Source organism: Electrona antarctica (assembly GCF_951216825.1).
Source record: "Electrona antarctica genome assembly, chromosome: 10".
Classification (NCBI taxonomy): domain Eukaryota; kingdom Metazoa; phylum Chordata; class Actinopteri; order Myctophiformes; family Myctophidae; genus Electrona; species Electrona antarctica.
In genome coordinates, this window is record NC_136791.1 from 15,763,831 (window position 1) to 15,773,521 (window position 9,691).

Consider the following 9,691-nt stretch of genomic DNA (forward strand, 5'->3'; position numbering starts at 1 on the left):
CTTTTGAGTATAAATGTCTGAGTGACAGTTGTTGACAATAACTTTGAACCTTGTTGGAGGGGGCCGTGGCACATCTCCTAAAATAAATCAATAAATTCATAATATCACATGAGTGAGAGAGAGTTTTTTGATTGATTGATTGAAAAATGTATTAACAGTTTGCAGAATTACAGTACATTTCAAGCACAAACTCAATACAAAGGCTGTTAACTGTGAGTGGACGACCCAATTAAGCATTACACTTGTTTCCAATAGGGTCCACCATGTTCAATTCATCAAAAACATTTAGAGACGTACAAATAGACACTTCTATATAGACAAAGGACAGAACAGGAATTCATCATAAAGGAGGTAAAAAGGGAAAAGAAACATATACAGTGAGGGAAAAAAGGGGGGGGGGGGGGGGTGGAGGGGGGATTCAGATTTTACGGGGGCCAGTTTCGAATTGCAGCCGTCCGTAGGTGCCCTTTGAGAGCGGTTTTGAAGGAGTCAAGGGATTCGCATGTCTTAATGACTGTTGGTAGGGCGTTCCACATTTTGGTGGCATAGGAGCGAAAATAATTGAGTCCCTTGCTTGTGCCGAATCTGGGTTGTACATGGTTCGTTGCACTCCCTCTGGTGTTGTGGGTGTGGACTTCGTTAACATTAAGGAAGTATCTAGACAGATACATGGGTATCTTGGAGAAATATTCACATGTCAAGTGATTGTTGTCCCTTGTGTTACTTTCATAGATGGTCTTATACTCAGTCAAAGACCTGCAAACTGACTGATATTTATTTGCCCACAGACCCTGAATAAGTGAAGATTTGTTTTGTGAAAAATTGAGCTTCAAGTGCTTTAACTAATATTTTTGAACAGTTCTCGTTAAACATCTGTGTCAAAATCATCATACAGTTAAATAACGTGTGTACTCTACACACTATAATCAGTATAATATATTTGGTTCCCAAAGTGGGATCCGGGGACCCCAGGGGTCCTTGAGGCAGTTCCAGGGGGTCCCAAGCAAAATGATAGTTTGGAACCACTCTGAGTTACAGACCCATAAGGGGTCCACCCTTATGGGTCTGTAACTCAGAGTGTACAAATGGAACCAAATGGACCCGATCCATTTGTACAGTCTCAGAGTTAAACCCCTGTGATCATGTATAGGCAGATATTTTTTTAAACAAGATTTTTTTACAAACATTTTTTGATTTTTATTATTGTGAGAACGATTTTCGCATTGCAACTTTTCAGGACTAGAAAGCCTGCAGTTTCTATTAGCTTGGATTCCCCATCGATGATGTCACTGGAGGACAGGTCTCGATCTGAACTGCCCACAGCCCTCCTATGAGACACAGACTGAGTAGAAAAAAATTGTGCCATTTTATCATGATTATTACTGAGGACCAATTATATGAAGATAGGTTGAAAAGTGGTGAAGTGGTCCTTTAAGACATTGGTTCTCAAAGTAGGGTCCGGGCGGGGACCCCCCAGGGGTCTTTGAGGGGGTTCCAGCAAAATGTGTTAATACAGCATCACAATCATTTGAAACCCGTTTTCCATTTGGTGTTGGCTATTCAAAAATAGCATAGCCTTTTCTCATACAACACACAAATCATGTTGGTTAACCACAAAAGGGTAACCCTAAATACATTAACAGTATAGTGAGTATACAGTATGCACATAATTCTATGTACGCACGCACGCACGCACGCACGCACGCACGCACACACACACACACACACACACACACACACACACACACACACACACACACACACACACACACACACACACACACACACACACACACAGATTAGAGCAGGGGTAGGCAACAGGTCCAAAACTACCATTGTAGGCGCTTTGAGTAGACACGTGTAGTGCATAGAAAAGCGTTATAAGAATGCAATCCATTATTGTTATTATTATAACATGGAATGTCAGAACAGGTCAGCTCCATATATGGAGATCTAAGGGTTTGAGGTTTGAGGTCAGATGTGGAGTTGCTGGCCAGCTCCATATGCAGATATTGATGATGTGGAGACAGCCATATATGGAGTGTGTCATGACTCATGAGGCATGATGTCATGAGGTGTGGTGGACTGACAACCATAATATGGTTGTATGTATATGGAGGCGTGACACAAGGCGTGACACTGACGGGGAAATGCATGTTTTCATAGTAAACTGCGACCTCGCAACAAGTCAGACTAGGATGCTGTATGCCAAAAACCAGACTGAACTGTCATTGGCCACATAATAACTAGGAAAGACAAGACATCATCCTAATATCGAACTAATAGCCTACTAAATGAATAAATGATATACAGTATATATTTACCGTAATATGCTTAGAATTATTACATTTGTTAAAGCTGCACTATGTAACATTTGTCTAGATGACCTTTGACACTATCTAAATGTCTCAATAGTTATTATGGGGAATATTTCTTTTTAGCCAATATAAAACATACCACTAAAATAATATCTGTATGTAACCCAGGTTTCAAATAGTCAATTATATGAATATAAAAGTCAACTAGACCAATGCAAGTCATACTGCATTAAATAAATATGGTGAATTCATTCATCTAATATCTCTTAAAAACAACAATAAATAGTTGGTTCATTCATGATAATACTGTTTCTTTAAAAGGCTAAAATCTTGTGCTGTTGTGTCTAGGATATGCAGAAGCATTTTCTATGAGAGGTTAAAAACGTTTTCCCCTTTAAGTGCACTCCTTCTATAAAAGGAGGACTTCCCCTTTAAGAGTCTCCATTATTGGAACTGCAGTGTGTGTGAGCAGCAACAGAGCAGAGAGACAGAAAAACGTCTTTAAGACTGTTTAGAGTTGTTATTTTGTGATTTCAAGTCTTGTTTCCTGTACAACTTGAGTTTATGAGGAGCTGACTAAGTTGAGAAGTGTTTTGAGTGTACAAAACGAACTTTGTGACTTTACCAGTTGAAGACAAACAGAGAGATTTCCAGAAAAGTAAGAAACAAGATGGATGCCTCCATGTGTGTGTACTGTGTAGCAGTGGAAGACACACACATTGGTCATCAGATGGCGAGCTAACCCAGAACTTAATCTACACTGACTGGAAAGTTTATCAGAATCATCTGCATGGTTTGAGACAACTCACCATTGGAACGTTTTCATCAGCAACTTCTGCACGGTTTGACCCAAACACAGTTTTCTCATGCTCATAGTTGGATTGCCTTGAACTGAACTGTCTCACTCACATTGAGAATTGATTGATTGAACTGAACTGCATTATCTCACTCACACAATTGGATTCATTGAACATTGATTGAACTGCATTGAATTGAACAGAGACTTTTGGACAGTTTGACACAAACCTACAAGGGAAGAAAGAATACAAAGTGTGACATCATTTAATTTGAAGCGTTGACAATATTGCACTACTGTTTTGAGAACTCATTGATTGTTTTTGTTTTGTTTTTGGACTTTGACATTTTATTTATTTTTCTGTAAGGTTGAACTTAAAGGTAAAAAGGGAGTTTAAAGGTACTTTCCTGACTTTACTAGAAAAGGGATTTTTGATTGATATTTGCTTGATTTTCCTAACGAGGAGATTTTTGGATCTATACTTACTTGATTTACGTCAATTAAGGATATTTTTTGATTGATACACTTGAAGGTCTTTGAACTGAAGGTTATTTAATTATTTACCTGGTTATTTGACAAAGGGAATTGTTTTATTTTCTAAAGTGTATTTACCTTGATATCTGTGAAAAGAAAAGTGTTAAAGGTTACTTACCTGTCACCTGAAAAATAAGAGTTAACTCAGAAAGATAAAATAGCTAACAATTAAATAGGACTTACCTGTTAAAATAGGCTATTAAAATTAGAATAAAGACTGACCGGTCATAAATAGGAAATAATATTAGTTTGACTAAAGTGAACCAAACATTTAGTTGACAAACTAATAGGAACTAAACCTGAAAGCCTACTCTAAATAAGGAAAGGACTAAACTAAGGGTTTTGGATGATTATTCACCTACCTACCTCCACCATTGTAAATAGTTGTATGCATACTATTTTTTTGCTTTTTTCTATCTTCAGTAAAACTGCCGGCTTACTACATTTAAGCTCTTGTCTCTGATCTATTTATTTCCACCACTCCTTACGAATCTAGAAGCGTCTATACTAGTCCAGTGGCATAACCATTAGTTGCCTGTGATACAGTGACACTAGTGCTACATAAATCTTGGCGAGCTAGCCAGGAGTGGTAATAAGCTAGTAATAAGCTAGTAATAAACTTAGAGACCAGAGACATTAAACAGTTAATGATGGAGGAGGTAATTCAGACATCAGGAGTAAAAATCCCAAACTGTGTTCTAGTTGATGCCAGATTTGCTAACACAAAAGCAGATGAAGAGCTATATGATTTTCTAAACAAGCATGGCTTGATTGAGAGAACAATCAAAATTGACAACCCCAAGTCAGAATTCCATGGACACGCTATAGTGGAATACTCAAGTGGTTCAGCTCTACTGTCACTTTCGCCATTGCCCCATAGCTTCCAAAGTGAAACTCAGGCTGAACTCACAATCCAGATCAGGGCCTTATCAGATGTTTATACGCCCACAGTTAGCAAGACAGCTACCCAGACTTACCTCTCAGAGTTAAAACAGATAGCAAGACTAGCTGGTAAGGACTTTGCTGCTATCCTCAGAGAAGAACTGTCTGTCATCGGTGAAGCTGTCCACCTCGACGACACAGAAGCCCACAGTGAAGGCATTCACTCACCTGATACCCAGGAAGGTGCGGAACATGGTATCCCTCTACCTAGTACAGCTACTGAGCAACGTGTTCAACCAGATCGGAACTGGTCTTCACAACCAGTCCCCTCCAAAGAAAAAATGCAGACTGCTCTGAACCTTTCCGTGGTCAACCCACCTGAAGTGCAGAAGGTGATAGTTGAGCACATAGTAAGAAATGAAGACTCTGCCATGCAGATGCACACCTCCCTGAGACTGAGACCCTTCTCTGGGCGCTGCCCTCAGCCCAACAATGAAGTGGATTACGAGACATGGCGTTCTAATGTGGAGCTTCTTCTGAAAGACACAAGACAATCAGATTTACACAAGTCACGCAAGCTCCTTGAAAGCCTCTCCTCACCTGCTATTGACTTAGTGAAACACTTGCCATCGGAATCTCCCCCAAATGTATATTTGGAGATCTTGGACTCTGCTTTCAGCACTGTTGAAGATGGAGACGACCTCTTTGCAAAGTACCTGAATACGTGGCAAGAACCGGCTGGTGAGAAACCATCGGCTTATCTTCAGAGGCTGCAGGTGATGCTAAACACCACCTTCAGGAGGGGAGGTGTAGGTGCAAGCGACCTTGACCGGCAACTCCTAAGGCAGTTTGTTAGAGGTTGCTGGGACAATGCCTTACTATCCGAACTGCAGTTGGATAGTCACCAAAGGAAAGAGAACCCACCTACGTTTGCTGAACTTCTCCTGTTACTCCGCACAGCAGAAAACAAGAGAATGTCCAAAGCAACACGCATGAAACAGCATTTCAGTGCATCGAAGCCAAAAGCATCATCCCAGTACCAAGGTGCTAGTGTGCAGTGTGAAGACTACACCCCAACACAATGGACACCTGATTCCGGTTCTGAGATCCAAGATCTGAAAAGACAGATAGCTAATCTACAATCTCAGCTCACACGAATCGCCCAGAAAGGCGACAGCAAGAAATCAACCAAACCGGCAGCTCCAAAGTCAGCTACCACAGAGTCTCATGTCAACACTCCCACATCTCAGAAACCGCAGTCCCACAGACATGATGCAAAGAACCACACAAGCAAAAGGCCAAAACCCTGGTATTGCTTCAGATGTGGAGAGGATGGACATACCAAACCCCAATGTGAAAATGAACCAAACCCCACTCTCGTTTCCTCAAAAAGAAAGAAGCTGACAGAAAAGCAGCTAGCTTGGGATGCTGAGAACGGCGCCTCACAGCCTGATAATTTAAACTAGAGGCAGTTTCTGTTGAGGGGCAAACGGGAACTGGAACACAGACAAAGTGTCCCAAACAGAAGCAGCGCACCGCCAACATGTGTTCGAATGCCAAACGACATTCAGTAACTATCCCTAAAGGACTGGTTGGAGCCAAGTGCACTGCACAAGTTACCATAAGCGACCAAGCTTGCAGCTGCTTGTTTGATACAGGCTCTCAAGTAACGACCATCCCCAATTCATTCTACCAAGAAAACCTGTCTCATTTACCTATCAACTCGTTGAACAACCTGCTTGAAGTGGAGGGAGCGAATGGTCAAGATGTCCCATACCTTGGCTATGTCGAAGTTACCATCACGTTCCCAGAGAGCATACTTGGAGTAGACATCGAAGTCCCCACATTAGCTCTGATTGTGCCTGACATATGTTCCACTCTATCATCGGTGCTGATAGGCACCAACGCATTGGATGTTCTGTATGAACAGTATGCAGAGAATGCACCTCTGAACTATGAGTCACTGCCATATGGCTACAAAGTTGTCTTGAAAACCCTTGAAGTCAGAAGAGTACAGTCTGAAAATTCCAGCATGGGAGAAGTCAGACTGCACTGCAGAGACCCTGAGACTGTTGCAGCTGGTCAGACCAAAGTCCTTGAAGGATCAGTGAGCTGCAGGATATCGAATGCAGTGAAGTGGGTGACAGTGGAGTCCCCAAAATCAGCCTTGCCAGGCGGCATGCTGGTATCGAATGGCCTAACAAGTTTACCACTTAAGTCGTCACGCTACATACCTGTCATTCTGAAGAACGAGTCAGACCACGATATCACACTGCATCCAAAAGCTGTGATAGCAGAGATACATTCCATCCAAAGTGTCCAGTCCATCAAATCTCTTGGTGCAGATTCCCCAACAAAGTCTGACTACAAGCCGAAACTCAACGTTGACTTTGGAGAATCTCCAGTACCCAGCGAGTGGAAAGAGAGGATAACCGAAAAACTGAATTCTATGCCGGAGGTGTTCGCACTACATGATCTCGACTTCGGTCGCACAGACAAAATAAAGCACCATATAAACCTCAGTAACGAGACAACATTCAAACACAGGGCCAGGCCCATACACCCGCAAGACATAGAAGCTGTGCGTAACCATATCCAGCAACTTCTTGAGGCAGAAGTCATCCGTGAGTCTGAATCACCGTTCTCCTCGCCAATTGTAGTTGTCAGGAAGAAGAGTGGCGATGTCAGACTATGCATTGACTACAGAAAACTGAACCTTCAGACGGTGAAGGACTCCTACGCCTTACCCAATCTTGAGGAATCATTCTCAAAGTTGACCGGATCCAAATGGTTCTCAGTGTTGGATCTCAAGTCTGGCTTCTACCAGATTGAAATGGAGGAAGTGGACAAACATAAAACAGCCTTTGTCTGCCCACTAGGGTTCTTCGAGTTCAACAGGATGCCTCAAGGGATAACAAACGCCCCTAGCACGTTCCAGAGGCTCATGGAGCGCTGTATAGGAGAGCTGAACTTGAAACAAGCCCTAGTCTTTCTGGACGACGTGATCGTTTTCTCCTCAACGCTGGAAGAACATGAGGAAAGGTTGATGCGTGTGCTCGACCGACTGAAAGAGTATGGCCTGAAACTCTCACCAGAGAAGTGCAAGTTCTTCCAGAGCTCTGTAAGGTATCTAGGCCACATCATATCTGAGAAGGGTATTGAAACAGACCCTGAGAAGATCGCAGCACTGAACACCTGGCCAAGACCCAACAATCTCAAAGAATTGAGAACCTTCCTTGGGTTCTGCGGCTATTTTCGCAGATACGTAAAGGACTATTCAAAGATTGTCAAGTCACTCAACGAACTAACAGCTGGATACCCGCCGCTGAGAAAACGCACTAACGCCGCAGCAAGTGCTAAGAAATACCACAACCCAAAGGACCTCTTCGATGACAGATGGACCTCTGCTTGTCAGACGGCATTTGAGACCATAATTGAAAAGCTGACAACTGCTCCAATCCTTGGGTTCGCTGACCCTATGCTGCCCTACGTTTTACACACGGATGCAAGCACCTCAGGTCTCGGTGCTGCACTCTACCAGGAGCAACAAGGACAGAAGCGAGTCATCGCCTACGCAAGCCGTGGTCTGTCAAGCTGTGAATCAAGGTATCCTGCTCACAAATTGGAGTTTCTTGCCCTCAAATGGGCAGTGACTGAAAAATTGCAGGATTACCTCTACGGATGCCCATTTCAAGTTGTCACTGATAGCAACCCACTGACATACATCCTTACCTCTGCTAAACTCGACGCTACGAGCTACAGATGGTTGTCTGCTCTGTCAACGTTTGATTTCCAACTACAATACAGAGCCGGGAAGTTAAATCAGGACGCAGACGGGCTGTCCAGACGCCCACACAGCAGATTACCTGATGATGAAACATCACGGAAAGAGTTGGAGAGGATAGAACAATTCACAAAAAGACACTTGTTGGAACCTGAATATGTGAATGGAGACACAGTCAAAGCGATCTGCGAGAAGCACTTAGTCCACCAAGTGATCGACAGTGATCGTGGAGAGACAATACCCAACACTACTTTGGTTGTGTCACTTGCCCACCATCCAAACGCTCTCCCAGAAAGCTTTGAAGAGGAGGATCAGCTTGGTGGCTTACCTGTCATTCCCCTGCTTACGCCAGCTGAATTGAGAGACAAACAGCAAGCTGATACCTGCATTCGAGTAGTGCTCAAACAGTTGGAGACGGGAGAGAAACCGCCACCGTCCCTCAGGAAAGAACTCCCTGAACTCTACCTCTTGTTAAGAGAATTGAACAAACTCGAAGTCTTAAATGGCGTCTTGTATCGGAAGCGACAAGAGGGTGCACAAAGTTACTACCAGCTTGTGTTGCCTGAAGACTTGAGACCCTCTGTCTTAAAGAGTCTACACGATGACATGGGCCACATGGGTGTGGAGAGAACCCTGGATCTTGTTCGGAAACGGTTCTATTGGCCCAAAATGGCTGCAGAGGTGGAGACAAAAATCAGAACCTGTAACCGCTGCATACGGCGTAAAGTCTTGCCACAGAAGGCTGCACCCCTCGTGAACATCACAGCCACGAGACCCCTCGAGCTGGTATGCATGGACTACCTCAGTCTGGAGCCAGATTCCAGCAACACGAAAGACATCCTGGTCATCACAGACCATTTTACAAAGTACGCAGTAGCCATCCCCACCTCGAACCAAAAGGCCCGGACCGTTGCCAAATGCTTATGGGACCAATTCATCGTCCATTACGGAATTCCAGAGAGGCTACACAGCGATCAGGGTAGAGATTTTGAGTCTCGCACCATAAAGGAACTGTGTGAACTAGCTGGCGTTCAAAAGATTCGAACCACCCCGTATCACCCAAGAGGGAACCCCGTTGAGCGTTTCAACAGGACTCTGCTGAATATGCTTGGTACCCTAGAGAACAAGAAAAAGAGTCACTGGCGAGAGCATGTTAAGCCATTAGTACATGCCTACAATTGTACCAAAAATGAAGTTACTGGTTTTACACCTTATGAACTGATGTTCGGGCGACAACCGAGATTGCCAGTGGACATAGCCTACGGCTTGCCAGCCAATTACCAGCCAGGCTCACACTCACAATATGTCCGTAACCTGAAATCCCAACTTGAAGCAAGCTACAAAGTGGCAATGGAGAACGCAAAGAAGACGGCAGAC